We start from the raw sequence: 25,531 nt of genomic DNA on the forward strand, positions 1-25,531 counted from the left end.
TATGGCTCCCTGCACCAAAAAGTCAGTCTTGGACTTCCCTGGTGGTGCAGTGGTTAAGAATCATGCCTGCCAATACAGGGGACAGAGGTTCAAGCCCTGTTCCGAGAAGATCTCATATGCCGCGGAGCAACTAAGCCCATGTGCCACAACTACTGGGCTTGCACTCTAGAGCCCACGAGCCACAACTAATGAGCCCATGTGCTGCAACTACTGAAGCCCATGCACCTAGAGCCTGTGCTCCACAACAAGGAAAGCCACCACAATGAGAAGCCTGTGCACCGCAATGAAGAGTAGCCCCGGCTCGCCGCAACTGGAGAACGCCTGCGCACAGCAACAAAGACCCAACGCAGCCAAAAAAAACCATCAGCCTTACAATCTTGCTACGGAAGTCAAGAATAGGAATGGATACATACGGTTCAGTAAGAGGTCCCTGGTCAACTTCACACAGTCTGAATCATCTAGCTGCTCATGTTGTCTTTTGTTTTGTTTTTGTTTTTTAACATCTTTATTGGAGTATAATTGCTTTACAACAGTGTGTTAGTTTCTGCTTTATAACAAAGTGAATCAGCTATACATGTACATATATCCCCATTTCTCCTCCCTCTTGCGTCTCCCTCCCACCCTCCCTATCGCACCCCTCTAGGTGGTCACAAAGCACTGAGCTGATCTCCCTGTGCTATGCAGCTGCTTCCCACTAGCTATCTGTTTTACATTTGGTAGTGTATATAAGTCCATTCCACTCTCTCACTTTGTCCCAGCTTACCCTTCCCCCTCCCCTTGTCCTCAAGTCCATTCTCTACATCTGCATCTTTATTCCTGTCCTGCCCCTAGGTTCTTCATAAGTTTTTTTATTTTTTAGATTTCATATATGTGTGTTAGCATATGGTATTTGTTTTTCTCTTTCTGACTTACTTCACTCTGTATGACAGACTGTAGGTAATTGAAGTATAGTTGATTTATATCATTATATTAATTTCAAGTGTACAGCATAGTGATTCATTATTTTTATAAATTATACTCCACTTTAAGTTACCACAAAATAATGGCTATATTTCCCTGTGCTCTACAATATATCCTTGTCATTTATTTATTTTATACATAGTATTAATAGTTTATATCTCTTAATCCCATACCACTAATTTGCCCCTCCCCGCTTTTCTCTCCCCACTAGTAACCACTAGTTTGTTCTCTATAGCTGTGGTTCTGTTTCTGTTTCATTATGTATATTCATTTATGTTATTTTTTAGATTCCACATAATGTGATAACATAGAGTATTTGTCTTTCTCTGTCTGACTTATTTCACTAAGCATAATACCCTCTAGGTCCATCCATGTTGTTGCAAATGACAGAAATTATTCTTTTTTATGGCTGAGTAATAGTCCATTGTATATATTTACCATATAACTGCTCATGTTTTTAATGTCTTCTGCTATTTCAGTGAAACAGAACAGATCATTGCAGTCTACTCCTTCCCCCCCGCCCCCGCAAGGAAATACACAGGGAAAAGGGATGTCTTACAAATCTGTAATTGCAATGCAAAATTGCACCAAGTTTCTTTAAGAATCACAGGGCATTCCCTGTCTTCCTGAACTAAATAAAGCCTGCCTTGGGAAGAAATTGAATACCAGGATTCTGCTTCTACATTGCTCAGTTACCCAGGCAACTGAAGCTTTTGCAGCCAAGTCTGATGAGTCCCTCAAAAGCAGTCTTCTTAGCCAGTATGAGAACAGTTCTTTTGAGTCATACTATTAATTCCTCTATACAAGCAGAGGTCTGGTTAATGTTCTAGAGACTGAGAAGAGAAACAAAGACCCTCTTTATTCCAGAAAAAAAAGAGATTTAAAAAAACTTCACCAATATATTTTATACTTGAGTAATTGTCAAACTCTTGGGACAAAAAATTTTGAGGACTTCCATTGCTGGTTAAAATAATATTTATTACAGTATTATTTAAATAAGCATAAATACAAAATTAGGTTATATATTTTAGCTTATATACAGCTTTAGAAACAAACACATCTAAAATTTTAGTGCTAACAAAAACCCAAATCTCTGGCATTCATTTAATGTGATAAATCATGTTTTGCTAAAAATAAATCCACTGCCTACGTGAATATAGTTCTGATGTTATGGTGGAGAATATTTTTTAAGATCAGCCTCCCCAAATTACTATGTGCTGTGTAATGAATCCACATGCCCATCTACCCTCTAGATAAACTGTTATCAAACCCTAGAGTTCTGCAGTCAGGCTCCCTAGGTTCAATTCCCAGGGCTGCCACTTCCTGAGTTCTGAATGCGGGACCACTGGCAAGTTGCTTAATATCTCGGTGTTTCAGTTTCATAGGGCTGTGGTGAGGCTTACTAGAGTTGATAAATGCAAAGTGCCTCGTGTATAGTAAGCACTCAATTCATATTATTATCTTGCATTAACTCAAGCTCCACATAGTAAGCCTGCAAGAACTCAAGCCTCAGTCCAACAGACACACCAGACTATGAGGAACGGAATTTCTACTTCCTCAGGAAAACAGGAACGAATTCAAACGAGGCTTTTTGCATAAAGTTGGGGCCAGCTTTGTACACAGAAAACTGAAGGTTACAGTTACCACTGGAAACAAGCTGCTCTCTTGGAAAAACGGACAAAGACACACCTACCACCAGGTCCTGCTCATTGGCTCCTGGGACTGGGACTGTAATTTCCCCAACATGCAAACCCTAGGAGTAAAACTGCTTCTCAGCTGAGGTCACCTGCATCATCATTTTCTCCTTTCTACCAAATTTTTACCATCCACATATAAGTATCACTTAATATTATATATATATATATATATATATGTTTTTCCATCTTTATTAAGATACAATTGACATGTAACATTGTGTAAGTTTAGGGTGTACAATGTTATGATTTGATCCACTTATATATTGCAAAATGATTAAAACATAGCTAACACCTCCCACACATCACATAGTTATCATTGCTTTTTGTGGTGAGAAATTTAAGATCTACTCTCTTAGCAACTTTCAAGTATATAGTAGCTATAATTACCACGTTGTAAAATAGATCACCAGAACTTGTATATCTTATAACTGGAAGTTTGTATCCTTTGACAAACATCTCCCCATTTCCCCTTGCCCCTTCCCTGCCACCCGCCACCTCAGGCAGTCACCAATCTGTTCTGTTTCTTTGAGTTTGGTGTTTTTAGAGTCCACATACAAGTGCTTTCATACAGTGTTTGTCTTTCTCCATCTGACTTATTTCACTTAGCACAATGCCTTCAAGGTCCATCCATGCTGTCACAAATGGCAGAATTTCTTTCTTTTTATGGCTGAAAAAAATTTCATTGTATGTGTGTGTGATACCACATTTTCTTTATTCCTGTATCAATGGACGCTTAGGTCATTTCTATGCCTTGGCTATTATAAATAATACTGCAATGAACATGGCTGTGCAGAAATCTCTTCAAGATAGTGGTTTTGTTTCCTTTGGATATATACCAAGAAGTGGAATTGCTGGATCATATGGTAGTTCTATTTTTAATCTTTTGAGGAACCTCCATACTTTTTTCCATAGTCGCTGCACCAATTTACATTCGCACCAACAACCCACAAGAGTTCCCTTTTCTCCACATCATCTCCAAGACTCATCATCTCCTGTCATTTTGGTGACAACCATTTTAACAGGTGTGAGATGATATCTCATTGTGGTTTTGATTTTCATTCTCCTGATGATTAGTGATGCTGAGCACTTTTTCACATACCTGTTGGCCATTTGTGTATCTTCTTTGGAAAAATATCTGTTCAGATCCTCTGCCCATTTTTTTTTCATTGGATTGTTTAGGATTTTTTGTTATCAAGTTGTATGAGTTCTTTATATATTTTGGATATCAACCCCTTATCAGATAGATGATTTGAAAATATTTTCTCTCATTTCATAAGTTACGATTTCATTTTGTTGATTGTTTCTTTTGCTTGTGAAAGTTTTTTAGATTCACACATTCCCACCTATTTATTTTTGCTTTTGTTACTTGTGTTTTGGAGATCATATCCAAAAAATCATTGCCAAGACCAACATCAAGGAACTTTTTCTTTACATTTTCTTCCAGAAGTTTTATGGCTTTGAAACTTATGTTTAAGTCTTTAATCCATTTCAAGTTAATTTTTATAAGTGGTGTAAGATAGGAGTCCAATTTCATTTTTCTGCATGTGATTATCCCATTTTTCCAACACCATTTATTGAAGAGCCTATCATTTCTCCATTGAATATTCTTAGCTCCCTTGTAAATATCAGTCAACCATATATGTGAGGCTTTGTTTCTGGACTCTTGATTCTGTTCCATTGGTTTAGGTGTCTATTTTTTTTTCCAGAACCAACTGTTTTGATTACTGTAGCTTAGTAGAATATTTTGAAATTAGGACGTGTGCTGCCTCCAGTTTTGTTCTTCTTTTTCAGGATTGCTTTGGTTACCATGAGGCTTACATAAAACATCTTAGGAATGTAACAGTCTATTTTATGGTGATAACCATTTAACTTTGATAAGTTACAAAAATCTACCCTTTCACTCTCCCCACTTTTATGTTTTTAATGTCACCATTTACATCTTTTTGTGGATACTGTGCTAGATGCCAACACGACATCCTTCCTCTCAAGAACTGTGCAACATTGAAATCAGATACACGAAGAGAAAATTGTAAAATAAGGCCCATGTCATAAACGCCAGAAATGAGATTCAGGTAAAGCACTACAGGAGTTCAGAGAGGAACAGCACTTCAAGCCAGGGGGAATCGGTATCAGCTTTGTGCAGCTTCTGGGTGAAAGGAAGCCCAGTCATTCTAGTCACAGAGACAACGTGAGCAGATAAGTGCACAGAAGTAAGAAAGAGAAGTTGAGGATAAGGGAAAAGCAGATAATTCAGTTTGACTGACAAAAGAGATGATAAAAGGGCTGTGATAAAAAAAAAAAAAAAGGGCTGAAAAGAAGAGATGAAGAGAGTTCACGTGAACTTTAAATTAGAAGTTGAGGCTTTTCCTGTAGATGATGAGAACAACTTTTTTCTTTTTTTAATTTTTATTTATATTTTATATATATATAATATATATATTTTATATATATAATTTATTTTTTATTTATATTTTATTTTATATATAATTTTATTTATATTAAATATTTATATATTTAATTTTTATTTATATTTTATTTTATATAAATCAGGATAGCTGATTTACAATGTTGTGTTAGTTTCAAGTGTACAGCAAAATAATTCAGTTATACATATACATATATATATCCATTCTTTTCCAGATTCTTTTTAGGACGGGAACAATTTGAAGGATTCTGAGGCCGGAAATGGCATGATCAACTCTGTTCTTTGTAAAGATAATTCTGGAAACTTTGTGCAGGATGAACAAAAAGAAGACATGAACATCTGTGAGAACAGAGGTATGACAGAGAGTAGAGTGTCCTCATGCCACCTTTTAATTGTCTCCTTGCCTACTGAATACCCAACCCTTGGTCTCTCCCCTTGCCATTATTTTTTTTTTAATTTGACACCTGTTCACCATCTTCTAATCTTGCCATCATCCTAGCAAATTCCACCATGCAAGTGGATTACCCATCCTGTAGCCCATGCTCCAATTCCTTGATTCCACATAACCTTCACCTGCATTTTATAGCAGCCACTCACTCTTACAATCCACCCTTTTCACCAGGAACCATTCCACCTCTGCAATCTGAAACTTCAATTGCCCACTCTTAGATATTTATTTCTTGTTCCCTATTCACCCTGATCTTGCTTTTTAATGTAAATTAAGCCATCCCTTCTGGTCCTCCCTAGCTCTTCTCTACTTCAGAGCAGCTGTGCAAATTTTCACAACTCTCCTTCAGCCTGGCCTCATGGCTATATTTTCTCAATAGAAGAACCCTGACTTCTGAATGAAATAGAGACCACCATAGAGGGAGTCCCTCAACTTACTGTCCCTCAGCTACCAATTCACCTGACTTTTTATCTTCTTCTCTTTTCTACCTCAAGATGTTTTTCCTCCTAAACAAATGGATACTCTTATTCCCATTTTACATTCTAGGAAAACTGAGCTGAAGTCACATACTCAAGGTCACCACAACCAATCTGTTGAGAAGCTCTTATAGGGAGTTAGGTCTTTCTGGTACCAGTCCTCAGCCAGGGATATGGGAAACAAGGAGCAATGAAATAAAGACCCCTACTCTGCTGGTTCTGCTAAGATTATGGAAACAACATAAATACAGCACACAAGTTCTCATTACGTGATAGCTTGTATTATAGGAGTGCCTTGGTGGCTTGGAGGTTGGTGATGTTACTGACAAAGTTAAGGAGGTCAAGAAGAAGAGATGATTTGGCATATGGAAAATGAAGTTTGTTTTTAACACGTTGAGTTTGAGGCTGATAAGACCTCTAGCTAGGAAATGTTCAACAGACAATTAAGTACAGAGCTCTAGTGCTAAGGAAAATAATGAAGTGTGGAGATAAGATTTGGAGCCATTCATGGGGTGGAAACCATGACACAATCAAGTGAAAACATGAACTAAAAGAAGGAAAGAAGGCAGAGGATAGGGAAGCAGTAGAAAAAGAGATGCCAGTGAAGGAGACAGAGGACAAGTCACCAGAAAGATTGGAGCAGCATCATGGAAGCCGAGGAAAGAGTTTAGCTCATCAGTAAACTGGAGGCAGCCCACTGAATTTCTCTGTAAGTTTTTTCCCATACACAAAAGGTAAATAATAACTTCTGACACTGTAATGTAGATCATGCTTTGCCTTGTTGCACGCATGATACCATGTGCCAATATTTTAAACTTTATCCAAGAGTACTTTGCAAACTATAAAGTTCTACTCAGATTTACTATTATCACTTATGGTAGTCCCACAAAGTTGTCTTAAGATAATTCTATGATGGTTCAGCCTCTTGCATGTATAATTCTCTAAATGGGACTAATTTCATTATGCTAATGTCTTAAGAGGAAGGAAAAAACTATCATTGATGAATCAATACCAATTAAAAATGTGTAATCATTTGACTTGAGCTGAGCTACTGGCCACATTTGCATTAGCGTTGGAGGGTCCACTTGACACATAGTTAAAAATAATAATAATAACCAACTTTAGAAAATGAAATTACCCTACTTACTGTAGTTTTGTGTCCCTGTTGCCCTATATTCAACAATTGGCTGTAGTCACCCCTCCACAAAGTTTTCATAGCCCCAAGCCATCCCCTCTGCCTCTAAAATAATAACATTTGTATCACGCGTTTGACAAGACATTCCACTGTAGAACCTGCAGACTCAGTAGATTCAGATCATTTGCCAACTGGACAAGTCAAAGATGAGATAAAGTATTTTCAACAACTGAAGGAAGTAGGAAACCAAGATCTAAGGCTAAGCCACACACACACACACATTGAACTAAAGCTCCATCAGAAGTTTCTTTTGCATCTCCTCTAATATTGGTGAGCACACATGGTAGGCATGTAAAACTCTTACTATTATGGAAAAACATAATAAAATCGTGTTAGTACTTTGAATTGCTCCTTTCTTCCTATAATTTTCAATCACTTTCCCCCAAGTTAATGAGATTTCATTTTGTGTTTACAAAAAAAAAAAAAAAAAAGAGGGATTCCCTGGTGGCGCAGTGGTTGGGAGTCCACCTGCCAATGCAGGGGACGCGGGTTCGTGCCCCGGTCCGGGAAGATCCCACATGTCGCAGAGAGGCTGGCCCGTGAGCCACGGCCGCTGAGCCTGCGCGTCCGGAGCCTGTGCTCCGCAACGGGACAGGCCACAACAGTGAGAGGCCCGCGTACCGCAAAAAAAAAAAAAATCCAAACAAAAGTACAATTCTTCGGTAGTCACCAAGGATTAAATTGGACAGCAGAATCTCACATTCTCCAACTCCTGAATCATTACGGAGTTAAGCTTTAGGGAGGAGATAGGAAAGGCACTTGAAATTTGGAAGGTGAAAATGACCTGGTGTCTGAGTAGAAGACGTGGAAAATAATAAGAACTTGCATTTTACGGCACTTCACTGTTTTCAAAACACTTTCACATGTATTATCTTATGTGATAACCCTCGCCTTAAATCTAAAAGGCAGGCAGCGCAGGTAGCATTACCCCTACTTTACTGATAAGGAACTCAGGTGCAGAATGGTTTCATGAATTACCCAAGGTCATGCAGTCGTCTTAAATATAAATGCGGAGACCTGAATTAGAGTTTTGGACCCAAATTCTGCTTTTCCCTGCATTACAGAAGAAGTCAAGGAGAATGAAGTATTATTTTTTTTAAAAGGCACACACATTCATGAGGGGAGGTGGAGGGCTTATAAAAAGCCCTTTCAACCAAAATGCATGAAATTTCATTTTCCGTTATGATATCCAGGGCATACGGCTATTTTTCAAAATGCTTAGCAAATTGATCTTCTCCTTTAAAATGCAACTGCCCTTGTATTAGTCATAGAGGTTTAATCATTTGTGAAGAATAAAATGGCCCTAGCTTTACCAAATGCCATTGTAATCACTTGGGTAAATAGTCTGAAGCCATTTGTATTATTCCTTCCAGGGTAATGGGTTCAAAGTTGTAAAATCTGGAAATATTTTACCACAAGAATGCTGCTATAGGCATTTCCCATTTTGAACCTCAGCTGTCCCTGCCCACAGTTATATCTTGCAGGTCAAGAACTTCATTTTATAATGATACATTTAGTGAACAAACCAATTCTGAAGCTACCCACACATGGCCTCATAGACCTGGAATGGACCCCAGAGAGGTCACCTCCATCTCCCACTCCCTTCTCTTCTGATGGAGACGCAACCCCTCTCCCATCAGCCCAGCTCCAATCAAGAATGTATTCTCTTCCTGGCTGTGGTTACCCTACACTCTCTGCCCTTTCCAGTGGAGAGCCTGGCATCAGTGAAATTCACCAGGCTGACCCTGTGTTGGTTGCTGGTAGGGAGAAGGTAAGAGGGTCCTTTCCTTAAAGCACTTGGGGATCATAAATGTCAAGGTGCCCACTATGAGAGATCAACAAAGTGAAAGACATCAATGTGTCTTCACAAACACTTACCATGCATTGATAACTGCTACTGATCTAATCCTCTCAATATTCACTGATCTTGGTATCTTATGGATAAAAAAAATGAGAGTCACAGGGAGGAAAGGGAATTAATATGTGTTAAAACTTATGACACAATGAGCCCCTTATACTTTCTCCAGCATTTTAATAGAGGTTAAGTGATGTGTCTAGAAACAAACAATGGATCAATAACCAATCCAGCATTTGAGGTATGTCCAATGCCAAAGCCCATGTGTTTTCCATTACCTGGAAACTTTCCAAGCTTCAGTCATTCAAAACCACCTTCATGACTTTTGCTAAAATCTTATGCCATGTACTCTATTACTTTCTTAGAGCCAGTATTGTTTAGTGGTTAGAACACAGTCCTGAAATCAACCTACCTAAGTTCCGATCCTGGTGCTGCCTCCTACTAGTGACTTTGGGCAGTGGACTTGGCTTATGCCTCTTTCCTCATGTTTAAAATGGGGGTGAATTCCTTGTATCTAGGAATAAAGAAAAAGTATTGAATAGTTAAATTTCCTTTTTCTAATTAAAATATGTATTTAATCAATGTTTAATGCAAAATTGGTGCATACCTATATCCTTATGTTGAGGAAAAAAAATTTGTAGCTGTTAATTTAATGAAAAATTTCTCTTGTGAATCCTTGAAAAAACAATAAGCAATATCTTTTAAAATGGTGTAACCAAAACAAAACACAAATCTCAAATTAAAATTTCCCCTTATAATAATAAATAAATAAATAAAATGGGGGTGAATAATAGCACCTACTTCATTGAATTGTTTTGAGGATTAAAGGAATTAACATGTTAAAACACTATACTAAGTGGTCAAAGTTAACTTGCATTATTTCAGAATTTTCTTTTGCTAGTTAAGGAAATATATTAAAAAGGAGAGCTTTTATAACACAGCTGTGAACCTATAAGTTTTATGTGATAGTTATATTTCAACAAACACTCAAATCAATACACAATATTTTTTTAAAAATGTGTTTGTTCATGTATCACCTAAAATATTTCCCATATCCTGCTTTGGGAATACAGGTCCATATCAGGCTGTCTGCTATCCATAAAGAGAATAGAGGAAGTTGAGTTTTTAAAGCTTAAAGGTAATCTTAGAGAAAGTTTTAAGCTTCCTAGATGTAGGGGAAATAAGATAAAAAATAAAATAAAAAGATAGAAGTGGAATGTAATAGACCAGATGCCAAAACCCTCTAGCAAAGGAAAGAAAACACAGTTTTTGCAAGACTTCGATTTCCATGGATCCAGCTGTCTCCTGTGGGGAGGACATCCTGAAAGAATACAAGTGGCCTTCAGAACAGACCTTAGGCCAATCTTCTGACGCTTGAGTTACAAAGAGGTCCTGTGTGAGGGAGCTACAAGGGGGACAGGAGCCCAGAAGAATTCATTGCAAGAACATAAGGGAAAAGGATGTAAGATAAAAAGCCTTTAGGCAAAGAAAACAGGGCAGAGCTGAAGGGAAATAAAGTTAGCCAAGAACAGAACTGAAACACTCGTCATGTGCCACAGATGTACAAGCAGAGAAGGACACCAAAGCAAAGTAGCAAGAATTACTCAAGATGCTCAAGAATAAAACAAGAAACTCAAACATGAACCATGAGACCCTAGGATAGATGCACTGAAGGGAACCTGGAGATCATTCACCCAACGACTTCATGTCACAGAGGGAGAAAAGAAGGTCCAGGGGGAAAAGACTTATCCAAGATACTGAAGCACAGCCCAGTTCAAATCCAAGTTCATATCCAACATCCAAAATGTGACAGCAAAATAGACACCCATTCTTTAATTAGAGGATAAAAGAGAATTCACTTAAATGGGGAAGAAAAATATAAGACATGACTCTTAAAGAGACAATCATTTAATGTCCTTTTTAACTTTTTGAATCTCCAACATGGAATTTACAATAAGCCTTATTTACAATAAGCTCAATCTACAATTGAGCCTGTTCTCAATTGAGAACAGGCTATATAAAGGATAAAAGGTAGAATTAAGGGGGGGGAGTCAAGATGGCAGTGTGGGAAGACGCAGAGTTTGTGTCCTCCCACAACTAGGGCACCTGCCGGCCACTAGTGGGGGAACCTCGGAACCCCCAAGTGAACCAGTAGGACGTGGGGGGTTTGGGGGGGAGGAAAGGTGGAGGCCAGACAGGACCAGCACCCCTGAGGGGTGGCTGAGAAGGTGGAGGGGTTCTCAGCCCTGGAGGGACCCACAGGGGCTCAGATCAGGGGGAAGCACGCCCAGCGTTTCCCCTGCCCAATCGGCCTGGGAAGTCTGCCTGGCTCTCTGGCCAGGTCCTATGGCCTCAGAGGACCCCTCTGGGCCACGTTGGTCCTGGGGGTGTAGGAGGGAGGCCGGGAGAACAGGAGAGGCAGGTGGGAGGGGCCCTCCGGACCTGGAGAAGCAGGAGAGAAGGGCATTTGCCCCACCCACTTGAGCCCAGGAAGCCTGCCGGGTTCCCAGGTGGGATCCCCTGCCCTCTGAGACCAGAGGCACAGGCACCCTTGGCCCCTTCTGTTCTGTGGAGCCTAAGCCCCACCTCCCACACCGGCAGGGCCTTTTCCATCCCTGTGGGTCCTGAGCATAGGCCCCCCACCACCGCCCAAACCCCACCCCTGCTTAAGGCCCTCCCTCCACAGCCAAGGCCTTTTCCACCTTTTTTTTTCTTTTCTCCTCCTCTTTTTTACTACTGTGGTTCTCTTTTACCTTCCGGTTGTTGTTTCATCTGTATTTTTATTTTTATATTCTTTCTAACATATCTGTGAGTTTCCTAGTCTAATTTTATTTTTTACTTTGTTATTGTTCTCCTTTTTTCTTGTTTTTTTTGCCACCCCACACAGCTTGCGGGATCTTGTTTCACAAGCCGGGGGTTCGGGCTGAAGCTCCTGCAGTGGGAGCTCTGAGTCAGAACCACTGGACTAACAGAGACCCTCAGACCCCAGGGAATATTCATTGGAGTGAGGTCGCCCAGAGGTCTTCATCTCAGCACCAAGACCCAGCTCTACCCAATAGCCTACACACTCCAGTGTGGGAAACCTCAGGCCAAATAACCAGTAAGATAGGAACACAATGCCACTTATCAAAAAATAATAATAATAACAAGATGGCAAAAAAATATGTCACAGATGAAGGAGCAAGGTAAAAACCTACAAGACCAAATAAATGGAAGAGGAAATAGGCAAGCTACCTGAAAAAGAATTCAGAGTAATGATAGTATAGATGATCCAGAATCTCGGAAACAGAATGAAAGCATGGATTGAGAAAATACAAGAAATGTTTACCAAAGATCTAGAAGAATAAAGAACAAACAAACAGAAATAAACAACACAATAATTGAAATGAAAATACACTAGAAGGAAGCAATAACAGAATAACTGAGACAGAAGAACGAATAAGTGAGGTGGAAAACAAAATGGTGGAAATAACTGCTGAAGAGCAGAATAAAGAAGAAAGAATGAAAAGAATTGAACACATCTCAGAAACCTCTGGGACAACACTATATGCACCAACATTCTAATTATAGGGGTCCCAGAAAAAGAATAGAAAAAGAAACGGTCTGAGAAAATATTTGAAGAGATTATAGTGGAAAACTCCCCTAACATGGGAAAGGAAATAGTCAATCAAGTCCAGGAAGTGCAGAGAGTCCCATACAGGATAAATCCAAGGAGAAACACACCAAGACACATATTAATCAAGCTATCAAAAATTAAATTCAAAGAAAAAATATTAAAAGCAGCAGGGAAAAACAAAAAAAGTGCATACAAAGTAATCCCCATAAGATCATCAGCTGATTTTTTGGCAGAAACTCTGAAGGCCAGAAGGGAGTGGCAGGATATACTTAAAGTGATGAAACAGAAAAACCTGCAATCAAGATTACTCTACCCAGCAAGGATCTCATTCAGATTCAACAGAGAAATTAAAACCTTTACAGACAAGCAAAAGCTAAGAGAATTCAGCACCACCAAACTGACTTTACAACAAATGCTAAAGAAATTTCTCTAGGTGGGAAACACAAGAGAAGAAAAAGACCCACAAAAACAAACCCAAAACAATTAAGAAAATGGTAATGGGAACATATATATTGATAATAACCTTGAATGTAAATGGATTAAATGCCACAACCAAAAGACACAGACTGAGTGGATACAAAAAGAAGACCCATATATATGCTGTCTATAGAGACCCACTTCAGACCAAGGGACACATACAGACTGAAAGTGAAGGGATGGAAAAAGATACTCCATGCAAACGGAAATCAAAAGAAAGCTGGAGTAGCAATACTCATATCAGATAAAATAGACTTTAAAATAAAGATTGTTACAAGAGATAAGAAGGACACTACATAATGACCAAGGGCTCAATCCAAGAAGAAGATATAACAATTGTAAATATTTATGCACCAAACATAGGAGCGCCTCAATACATAAGGCAAATGCTAACAACCATAAAACGGGAAATCGACAGTAACACTGTAATACAAGGGGACTTTAACACCCCACTTCAACCAATGGACAGATCATCCAAAATGAAAATAAATAAGGAAACACAAGCTTTAAATGATACATTAACAAGATGCACTTAATTGATATTTATAGGACATTCCACCAAAAACAACAGAATACACTTTCTTCTCAAGTGCTCAAGGAACATTCTCCAGGATAGATCATATGTTGGGTCACAAAATGAGCCTTGGTAGATTTAAGAAAATTGAAATTGTTTCAAGTATCTTTTCCTACAACAACGCAATTACAGGAAAAAAACTGTAAATAATACAAACCCATCATCGAGGCTAAACAATATACTACTAAATAGTCAAGAGATCACTGAAGAAATCAAAGAGGAAATCAAAAATACCTAGAAAAAAATGACAATGAAACATGATGACCCAAAACCTATGGGATACAGCAAAAGCAGTTCTAAGAGGGAAGTTTATAGCAATGCAATCTCAGCTCAAGAAAGAAGAAAAATCTCAAATAAACAATCTAACCCTACACCTAAAGCAGCTAGAGAAAGAACAACAGAAAAAAAAAAAAGTTAGCAGAAGGAAAGAAACCATAAAGATCAGATCAGAAATAAATGAAATATAAACGAAGAAAACAAAAACAAAGATCAATAAAACCAAAAGCTGGTTCTTTGAAAAGATAAACAAAATTGATAAACCTTTAGCCAGACCCATCAAGAAAAAAAGGCAGAGGACGCAAATCAATAAAATTAGAAATGAAAAGGAGAAATAACAACTGACACTGCAGAAATACAAAGGATTATAAGAGACTACTACAAACAAGTATATGCCAATAAAATGGACAACCACAAAGAAATGGACAGATTCTTGGAAAGGTACAATTTTCCAAGACTGAACCAGGAAGAAATAGAAAATATAAACAGACCAGTCACAAGTAATGAAATTGAAACTGTAATTTAAAATTTTCCAACAAACAAAAGTCCAGAACCAGATTGCTTCACAGGCAAATTCTATCAAACATTTAGTGAAGAGCTAACACCTATCCTTCTCAAATTCTTCCAGAAAATTGCAGAAGGAAGAACACTCCCAAATTCATTCTACAAAGCCACCATCACCCTGATTACAAAACCAGAAAAAGATATCACAAAAAAAGAAAATTATACACCAATATCACTGATGAACATATATGCAAAAATCCTCAACAAAATACTAGCAAGCAGAATCCAACAGCATATTAAAAGGATCATACACCATGATCAAGTGGGATTTATCCCAGGGATGCAAGGATTCTTCAATATATGCAAATCAATCAATGTGATACACCATATTAACAAATTAAGGTATAGAGTGAAAGAGGAGGCTTCTGGGAAGATGGCGGAAGAGTAAGACGCGGAGATCACCTTCCTCCCCACAGATACACCAGAAATACATCTACACGTGGAACAACTCCTACAGAACACCTACTGAATGCTGGCAGAAGACCTCAGACCTCCCAAAAGGCAAGAAACCCCCCACGTACCTGGGTAGGCCAAAAGAAAAAAGAATAAACAGAGACAAAAGAATAGGGACGGCACCTGCACCAGTGGGAGGGAGCTGTGAAGGAGGAAAAGTTTCCACACACTAGGAAGCCCCTTCGCGGGCGGAGACTGCGGGTGGTGGAGGGAGGAGCTTCAAAGCCGCGGAGGAGAGCACAGCAACAGGGGGGTGGAGGGCAAAGCGGGGAGATTCACGCACAGAGGATCAGGGCCGACCGGCACTCACCAGCCCGAGAGGCTTGTCTGCTCACCGGCCGGGGCGGGCAGGGCTGGGAGCTGAGGCTCGGGCTTCGGTCGGAGCCCCGGAAGAGGACTGGGGTTGGCGGCGTGAACACAGCCTGCAGGGGGTTAGTGCGCCACGGCTACCTGGGAGAGAGTCCGGGGAAAACTCTGGAGCTGCCGAAGAGGCAAGAGGCTTTTTCTTTCCTCTTTGTTTCCTGGTGCGCGAGGAGAGGGGATTAAGAGCGCTGCTTAAAGGAGCTCCAGAGACGGGCGTGAACCGCGGCTAACAGCACGGACCCCAGAGACGGGCATGAGATGCTAAGGCTGCTGCTGCCGCCACCAAGAGGCCTGTGTGCGAGCACAGGTCACTCTCCACACCTCCCTTCCGGGAACCTGTGCAGCCCGCCACTGCCAGGAGGCTGGTGCAACGTCACGCTGGCCTCTGCCGCCGCAGGCCCGCCCCGCACTACGTGCCCCTCCCTCCCCCCCCCAACCCCGAGTCAGCCAGAGCCCGCGAATCAGCGGCTCCTTTAACCCCGTCCTGTCTGAGCGAAGAACAGATGCCCTCCGGCGACCTACACTCAGAGACGGGGCCAAATCCAAATCTGAAGCCCTGGGAGCTGTGAGAACAAAGCAGAGAAAGGGAAAACTCTCCCAGCAGCCTCAGAAGCAGCGAATTAAAACTCCACAATCAACTTGATGTACCCTGCATCTGTGGAATACATGAATAGACAACGAATCATCCCAAACTGAGGAGGTGAACTTTGAAAGCAAGATTTATGATTTTTTCCCCTTTTCCTCTTTTTGTGAGTGTGTATATGTATGCTTGTGTGTGAGATTTTCTCTGTATAGCTTTGCTTCCACCATTTGTCCTAGGGTTCTAGCCATCCGTTTTTTTTTTTCTTAATAATTAATTTTTTATTTTAATAACTTTATTATATTTTATCTTACTTTATTTTATTTTCTCTTCTTTCTTTCTTTCCTTCCTTCCCTCCTTCCTTCCTTCCTCCCTCCCTCCCTCCCTCCCTTCTTTCTTTCTTCCTTTCTTCCTTTCTTTCTTTATTCTTCTACTAATTCTTTCTACTTTTTCTCTCTTTTATTCTGAGCCGTGTGGATGAAAGGCTCTTGGTGCGGCAGTCAGGAGTCAGTGCTGTGCCTCTGAGGTGGGAGAGCCAACTTCAGGACACTGGTCGACAAGAGACCTCCCAGCTCCACATAATATCAAACGGCGAAAATCTCCCAGAGATCTCCATCTCAACACCAGCACCCAGCTTCACTCAACAACCAGCAAGCTACAGTGCTGGACATCCTATGCCAAACAACTAGCAGGACAGGAACGCAACCCCACCCATTAGCAGAGAGGCTGCCTAAAATCATAATAAGTCCACAGACACCCCAAAACACACCACCAGACGTGGACCTGCCCATCAGAAAGACAAGATCCAGCCTCGTCCAGCAGAACACAGGCACTAGTCCCCTCCACCAGGAAGCCTACACAACCCACTGAACCAACCTTAGCCACTGGGGACAGACACCAAAAACAACAGGAACTACGAACCCACAGCCTGCAAAAAGGAGACCCCAAACACAGTAAGATAAGCAAAATGAGAAGACAGAAAAACACACAGCAGATGAAGTAACAAGATAAAAACCCACCAGGCCTAACAAATGAGGAGGAAATAGGCAGTCTACCTGAAAAAGAATTCAGAATAATGATAGTAAAGATGATCCACAATCTTGGAAGTAGAATGGACAAAATGCAAGAAACATTTAACAAGGACCTAAAAGAACTAAAGATGAAACAAACAACGATGAACAACACAATAAATGAAATTTAAAATACTCCAGATGGGATCAATAGCAGAATAACTGAGGCAGAAGAACGGATAAGTGACCTGAAAGATAAAATAGTGGAAATAACTACTGCAGAGCAGAATAAAGAAAAAAGAATGAAAAGAACTGAGGACAGTCTCAGAGACCTCTGGGACAACATTAAACGCACCAACATTCAAATGATAGGGGTTCCAGAAGAAGAAGAGAAAAAGAAAGGGACTGAGAAAATATTTGAAGAGATTATAGTTGAAAACTTCCCTAATATTGGAAAGGAAATAATCAAGTCCAGGAAGCACAGAGAGTCCCATACAGGATAAATCCAAGGAGAAATACGCCAGACACATATTAATCAAACTGTCAAAAATTAAATACAAAGAAAACATATTAAAAGCAGCAAGGGAAAAACAACAAATAACACACAGGGGAATCCCCATAAGGTTAACAGCTGATCTTTCAGCAGAAACTCTGCAAGCCATAAGGGACTGGCAGGACATATTTTAAGTGATAAAGGAGAAAAACCTGCAACCAAGATTACTCTACCCAGCAAGGATCTCATTCAGATCTGATGGAGAAATTAAAACCTTTTCAGACAAGCAAAAGCTGAGAGAGTTCAGCACCACCAAACCAGCTTTACAACAAATGCTAAAGGAACTTCTCTAGGCAAGAAACACAAGAGAAGGAAAAGACCTACAATAATGAACCCAAAACAATTAAGAAAATGGGAATAGGAACATACATATCGATAATTACCTTAAATGTAAATGGAATAAATGCTCCCACCAAAAGACACAGACTGGATGAATGGTTAAAAAAACAAGACCCATATATTTGCTGTCTACAAGAGACCCACTTCAGACCTAGAGACACATACAGACTGAAAGTAAGGGGATGGAAAAAGATATTTCATGCAAATGGAAACCAAAAGAAAACTGGAGTAGCAATTCTCATATCAGACAAAATAGACCTTAAAATAAAGACTATTAGAATAGACAAAGAAGGACACTACATAATGATCAAGGGATTGATCCAAGAAGAAGACATAACAATTGTAAATATTTATGCACCCAACATAGGAGCACCTCAATACATAAGGCAAATACTAACAGCCATAAAACGGGAAATCGACCAACACAATCATAGTAGGGGACTTTAACACCCCACTTTCACCAATGGACAGATCATCCAAAATGAAAATAAATAAGGAAACACAAGCTTTAAATGGTACATTAAACAAGATGGACTTGATATTTATAGGATATTCCGTCCAAAAACAACAGAATATACATTTTTCTCAAGTGCTCATGGAACATTCTCCAGGATAGATCATATCTTGGGTCACAAGTCAAGGCTTGGTAAATTTAAGAAAATTGAAATTGTTTCAAGTATCTTTTCTGACCACAACACTATGAGACTAGATATCAATTACAGGAAAAGATCTGTAAAAAATACAAACACATGGAGGCTAAACAATACACTACTTAATAACGAAGTGATCACTGAAGAAATCAAAGAGGAAATAAACAAATACCTAGAAACAAATGACAATGGAGACACGACGACCCAAAATCTATGGGATGCAGCAAAAGCAGTTCTATGAGGGAAGTTTATAGTGATACAATCCTACCTTAAGAAACAGGAAACATCTCGAATAAACAACCTAACCTTGCACCTAAATCAATTATAGAAAGAAGAACAAAACCCCCCAAAGTTAACAGATGGAAAGAAATCATAAAAATCAGATCAGAAATAAAAGAAAAAGAAATGAAGGAAACAATAGCAAAGATCAATAAAACTAAAAGCTGGTTCTTTGAGAAGATAAACAAAATAGATAAACCATTAGCCAGACTCATCAAGAAGAAAAGGGAGAAGACTAAAATCAATAGAATTAGAAATAAAAAAGGAGAAGTAACAACTGACACTGCAGAAATACAAAAGATCATGAGAGATTACTACAAGCAACTCTATGCCAATAAAATGGACAACCTGGAAGAAATGGACAAATTCTTAGAAATGCACAGCCTGCCAAGACTGAATCAGGAAGAAATAGAAAATATGAACAGACCAATCACAAGCACTGAAATTGAAACTGTGATTAAAAATCTTCCAACAAACAAAAGCCCAGGACCAGATGGCTTCACAGGTGAATTCTATCGAACATTTAGTGAAGAGCTAACACCTATCCTTCTCAAACTCTTCCAAAATATAGCAGAGGGAGGAACACTCCCAAACTCATTCTATGAGGCCACCATCACCTTGATACCAAAACCAGACAAGGATGTCACAAAGAAAGAAAACTACAGGCCAATATCACTGATGAACATAGATGCAAAAATCCTCAACAAAATACTAGCAAACAGAATCCAACAGCACATTAGAAGGATCATACACCATGATTAAGTGGGGTTTATTCCAGGAATGCAAGGATTCTTCAATATATGCAGAACAGTCAATGTGATCAACCATATTAACAAAGTGAAGGAGAAAAACCATATGATCATCTCAATCGATGCAGAGAAAGCTTTCGACAAAATTCAACACCCATTTATGGTAAAAACCCTGCAGAAAGTAGGCATAGAGGGAACTTTCCTCAACATAATAAAGGCCATATATGACAAACCCACAGCCAACATCATCCTCAATGGTGAAAAACTTAAAGCATTTCCACTAAGATCAGGAATAAGACAAGTTGCCCACTCTCACCACTCTTATTCAACATAGTTTTGGAAGTTTTAGCCACAGCAATCAGAGAAGAGAAGGAAATAAAAGGAATCCAAATCAGAAAAGAAGAAGTAAAGCTATCACTGTTTGCAGATGACATGATACTATACATAGAGAATCCTAAAGATGCTACCAGAAAACTACTAGAGCTAATCAATGAATTTGGTAAAGTAGGAGGATACAAAATTCATGCACAGAAATCTCTGGCATTCCTATACACTAATGATGAAAACTCTGAAAGCGAAATCAAGAAAACACTCCCATTTACCACTGCAACAAAAAGAATAAAAAATCTAGGGATAAACCTATCTAAGGAGACAAAAGACCTGTATGCAGAAAATTATAATGATGATTATAATTATAAAATTATAATGATGAAAGAAATTAAAGATGATACAAATAGATGGAGAGATATACCATCCAAGAGATGTTCTTGGATTGGAAGAATCCACATTGCGAAAATGACTCTACTACCCAAAGCAATCTACAGATTCAATGCAATCCCTATCAAACTACCAATGGCATTTTTCACAGAACTAGAACCAAAAATTTCAAAATTTGGGGCTTTCCTGGTGGTGCGGTGGTTGAGAGTCTGCCTGCCAATGCGGGGGACACGGGTTTGTGCCCCGGTCCGGGAAGATCCCACAGGCTGCGGAGTGGCTGGGACTGTGAGCCATGGCCGCTGAGCCTGCGCATCTGGAGCCTGTGCTCCGCAATGGGAGAGGCCACAACAGTGAGAGGCCCGCATACCACCAAAAAAAATTTTTTTTCAAAATTTGTATGGAAACACAAATACCCCGAATAGCCACAGCAGTCTTGAGAATGAGAAACAGCTGGAGGAATCAGGCTCCCTGACTTCAGACTATACTACAAAGCTACAGTAATCAAAACAGTATGGTACTGGCACAAAAACAGAAAGATAGATCAATGGAACAGGATAGAAAGCCCAGAGATAAACCCACGCACATATGGTCACCTTATCTTTGATAAAGGAGGCAGGAATGTACAGTGGAGAAAGGACCACCTCTTCAATAAGTGATGCTGGGAGAACTAGACAACTACATGTAAAAAAATGAAATTAGAACACTTCCTAACACCATACACAAAAATAAACTCAAAATGGATTAAAGACCTAAATGTAAGACCAGACACTATAAAACTCTTAGAGGAAAGCATAGGAAAAACACTCTAACATAAACAACAAGATGTTTTTTGACCCACCTCCTAGAGTAATGAAAATAAAAACAAAAATAAACAAATGGGACCTAATGAAACAAATGCTTTTGTACAGCAAAGGAAACCCTACACAGGATGAAAAGACAACCCTCAGAATGGGAGAAACTATTTGCAAATGAAACTACAGACAAAGGATTAATCTCCAAAATATACAAACAGCTCATGGAGCTCAATATCAAAAAAAATAATAATCCAATTAAAAAATGGGCAGAATACCTAAATAGAACTTTCACCAAGGAAGACATACAGATGGCAAGAGGCATATGAAAAGATGCTCAACATTGCTAATTATTAGAGAAATGCAAATCAAAACTACAATGAGGTATCACTTCACACCTGTCAGAATGGCCATTATCAAAATATCTAGAAGCAATAAATGCTGGAAAGGGTGTGGAGAAAAGGGAACCCTCTTGCACTGGTGGTGGGAATGTAAATTGATACAGCCATTATGGAGAACAGTATGGAGGTTCCTTAAAAAACTAAAAATAGAACTACCATATGACCCAGCAATCCCACTACTGGGCATATACCCTGAGAAAACCATAATTCAAAAAGAGTCATGTACCACAATGTTCATTGCAGCTCTATTTACAATAGCCAGGACATGGAAGCAACCTAAGTGTCCATCGACAAATGAATGGATAAAGAAGATGTGGCACATATATACAATGGAATATTACTCAGCCATATAAAGAAACAAAATTGAGTTATTTGTAATGAGGTGGATGGACCTAGAGTCTGTCATACCGAGTGAAGTAAGTCAGAAGGAGTAAAACAAACGCTATATGCTAACACATATATATGGAATCTAAAAAAAAAAAAAAAAAAAGGTTCTGAAGAACCTAGGGGCAGAACAGGAATAAAGATGCAGATGTAGAGAGTGTACTTAAGGGCACGGGGAAGGCAAAGGGTATGCTGGGATGAAGTGAGAGAGTAGCATTGGCACATATACACTACCAAATGTAAAATAGATAGCTAGTGGGAAGCAGCTGCATAGCACAGGGAGATCAGCTCAGTGCTTTGTGACCACCTAGAGGGGTGGGATATGGTGGGTGAGAGGGAGACGCAAGAGGGAGGAGATATGGGGATATATGTATACATATAGATGATTTACTTTGTTATACAGCAGAAACTAACACAACATTGTAAAGCAATTATACTCCAATAAAGAAGTAAAAAAAAAAAAAAAGAAAGAAACCTCCTGCCATTGCAGGGGACACAGGTTCAATCCCTGGTGCAGGAAGATCCCACGTGCCGTGGAACAACTAATCTCATACACCACAACTACTGAGCCCGTGCACCAAAACTACTGAGCCTGCATGCCACAACTACTGAAGCCTGTGCACCTACAGCCCATGCTCCGCAACAAGAGAAGCCACCACAATGAGAAGCCCATGCACCGCAACAAAGACTAGCCCCGGCTTGCCACAACTAGAGAAAGCCCGTGCATAGCAACGAAAACCCAACACAGCCAAAAAAATTAATATATTTAAAAATTTAAAAAGCGAAAAACACTCTCTGGGCTTCATTTTCCTCATAAGTAAAAGAGCAAACTGACTTTGCAGACATGTGTGATGATTAAATGAGATCATATATACATGTCAAGTACCTGGCACATAGGAGTGCTGAGTCAATGTTACCATCATATGAAGATGCAGTCTATGTTGTCAAGGAACAGCTTTATTTGAAGATATGAGACACTGTTGAATTGAGTTGAACATTTGTGAAATGAATACTATTTTTAAATAATTTTTTTCTGATATTATATAAGTATCTTATACTCATTATAGAAAATGGGGTGGGGCAAAAAGTATAAAGAAGAAACACTTTTAATGGCATGGAGTCCAAACATCCTCACACATAATACCCATAAAATTGTATGTAGATTTAAGTCCATATGGTTTTCTAGAAGTAAAATTCATCAGTAGGAGATTAGATATTCATTGATATAGACATGCAATGGAATACTATGTAGCTATTAATAGAAATAGAGTGAATCTTTATGTCCTGACTTGGAAAGTAGCCAGAATATATTGCTCACTTTAACAAGCAAGTTCAAGGGAATTCCCTGGTGGTCCAGTGGTTAGGACTCCACACTCACTGCCAAGGGCCGGGGTTCAGTCTGTGGTCAGGGAACTAAGATCCTGAAAGCCACACAGCATGGCCAAAATTTTTTTTTAATTAAAATAAAAAGCAAGTTGAAGATAAATTGGGAGTATGGGATTAACAGATGCACACTACCATATATAAAATAGATAAACAACAAGGATAAACACAGGGAACTGTATTCAATATCTTGTAATAAATGATAATGTAAAAGAATCAAAATAGAGTATAGATATATACATATGTGTGTGTGTATAACTGAATCAGTTTGCCGTACACCTGAAACTAACACACTGTTTTAAATCAATATACTTCCGTTTTTTAATATGAATAAAAAGCAAGTTGAAGAACAAAATATATAGTTGGAAATGGTTATTTTATTAAGCATGCTTTCCTCTGAGGTTTGGAATTATCTCAAACACTTTATACATGTCTGCACAATTTTGTTTTATGACAGTTTAGTCATTTAAAAAATAGTTCTAAGAAAGGCAAAAAGAAATCAAGAACCCCCAGATAACATGGAAGCAACCTAAATGTCCGTCAACTGAGGAATGAATGAAGAAGATGTGGTACATATATACAATGGAATATTACTCAGCCATAAAAAAAGAATGAAGTAATGCCATTTGCAGTAACATGGATGGACCTAGAAATTATCATACTGAGTGAAGGAAGTCACACAGAGAAAGACAGATATCATATGATATTGCTTATATGTGGAATCCAAAAAAAAATGGTACAAATGAACTTATTTACAAAACAGAAATAGAGTCACAGATGTGGAAAACAATCTTATGGTTACCAGGGGGAAAGTGGGGGGAGGATAAATTGGGAGATTGGGATAGACATATACACACTACTATATATAAAATAGATAACTAATAAGGACCTACTGTAGAGCACAGGGAACTACTCAATACTCTGTAATGGCCTATATAGGAAAAGAATCTAAAAGAGTGGATATATGTATGTGTATAACTGATTCACTTTGCTGTACAGCAGAAACTAACACAACATTGTAAATCAACTATACTCCAATAAAAATTTTTAAAAAGAGAACTCCCAAATAACAAAAGACACTATCTTAGCATATGAGCAATGGGGCTCAAAACATCTGTTTCAAATGTGATGGCCTGAAACATATGTGGGCGTGGAAGTCCAAGTCCAGGACACTGTAAAGAGGAGATAGGAGGCCAACATTGTTGGAAACCACAGATATCTCACCCAGGGCATTCTTTGCGGTGAAGTGTTGAGCACTGAAGTGACTTATAAACTGTATATCAGAGCTTCATTTGAATGTTGGTGTCAAAAGAGAAAGAAAATACCTACTTGACAGACTGTGGGGTGAGAGGTGAACCACACTTCACCATTTACCTCCCTTCATTCATTCATGTATTGATGTTTGACAGATAGTTACCTGAGTATTTGGGTAACAGTCTGGCCACTGAGAAGCTGTGTGACAGCCCATGCTAGGACACACATGTTAGCCAGACTCTCTCTAGCCCTGATTATTTGACACCATCTTATTGGTTACAGCAGTAGTGATGGCGGCAGTAACATGAAGAGTATTTCCTAGGAGTGACCACAAAAGAAGAAATCACCTTAGGCATCTAGCAAGTCTTCTAACCATGACATTTAAAGGATTTTGTTTGGTTTTTGTTTGTTTTAGAGGCATTTTATTTAGACAACTAAAAACAATTAGATGTTCAGAAGCTGTGTAAAATGAAAGAGAAATCAAGCCAGTTACTTTATCATGTATTCCCCCTCTTCTTTATAACTAAAGCAAAAAAAATGGCTTTCTGCTTTAAGAGGAAAGTCAGAAAACTAGGCCAATATATTTTCCCTCTTCATAATAACATAAACAGCTACAAGAAATCTACCTGTAATAAGAGAAATTGGATGTTGATTTGCACATATTCATTAAAAAGACAACAATGTTTTACATTAGGTCCTTTTTGGTTATCTATTTTAAATATAGCAGTGTGTACATGTCAATCCCAAACTCCCAATCTATCCCTCCCCGCCACCCTTCCCCCCTGGTAACCATAAGTTCATTCTCTAACTCTGTGAGTCTGTTTCTATTTTGTAGACAAGTTCATTTGTATCATTTTTTTTGATTCCTCATATAAGTGATATCATGTGATATTTGTCTTTTTCTGGTTTACTTCACTTAGTATGACAATCTCTAGGTCCATCCATGTTGCTGCAAATGGCATTATTTCATTCTTTTTTATGGCTGAGTAATATTCCATTGCATATATGCACCACATCTTCTTTATTCGTTCCTCTGTCGATGGACATTTAGGTGGCTCCCAT

General features: G+C 39.0%; 1 protein-coding gene across 1 annotated transcript in view; it reads right to left on the bottom strand.

Moving 5' to 3' along the window:
* Positions 1–9,511: 9,511 nt before the first annotated feature.
* SLC30A10 (solute carrier family 30 member 10) overlaps positions 9,512–25,531 on the bottom strand; it is a gene marked incomplete at its 5' end in the record, with an annotated part of 59,989 nt that continues 43,969 nt past the window's right edge. The window contains one exon of the transcript XR_014326016.1: positions 9,512–9,570. The remainder of the gene's footprint in view (positions 9,571–25,531) is intronic.

This window comes from Leucopleurus acutus (genome assembly GCF_964270905.1).
Source record: "Leucopleurus acutus genome assembly, chromosome: 2".
Classification (NCBI taxonomy): Eukaryota; Metazoa; Chordata; class Mammalia; order Artiodactyla; family Delphinidae; genus Leucopleurus; species Leucopleurus acutus.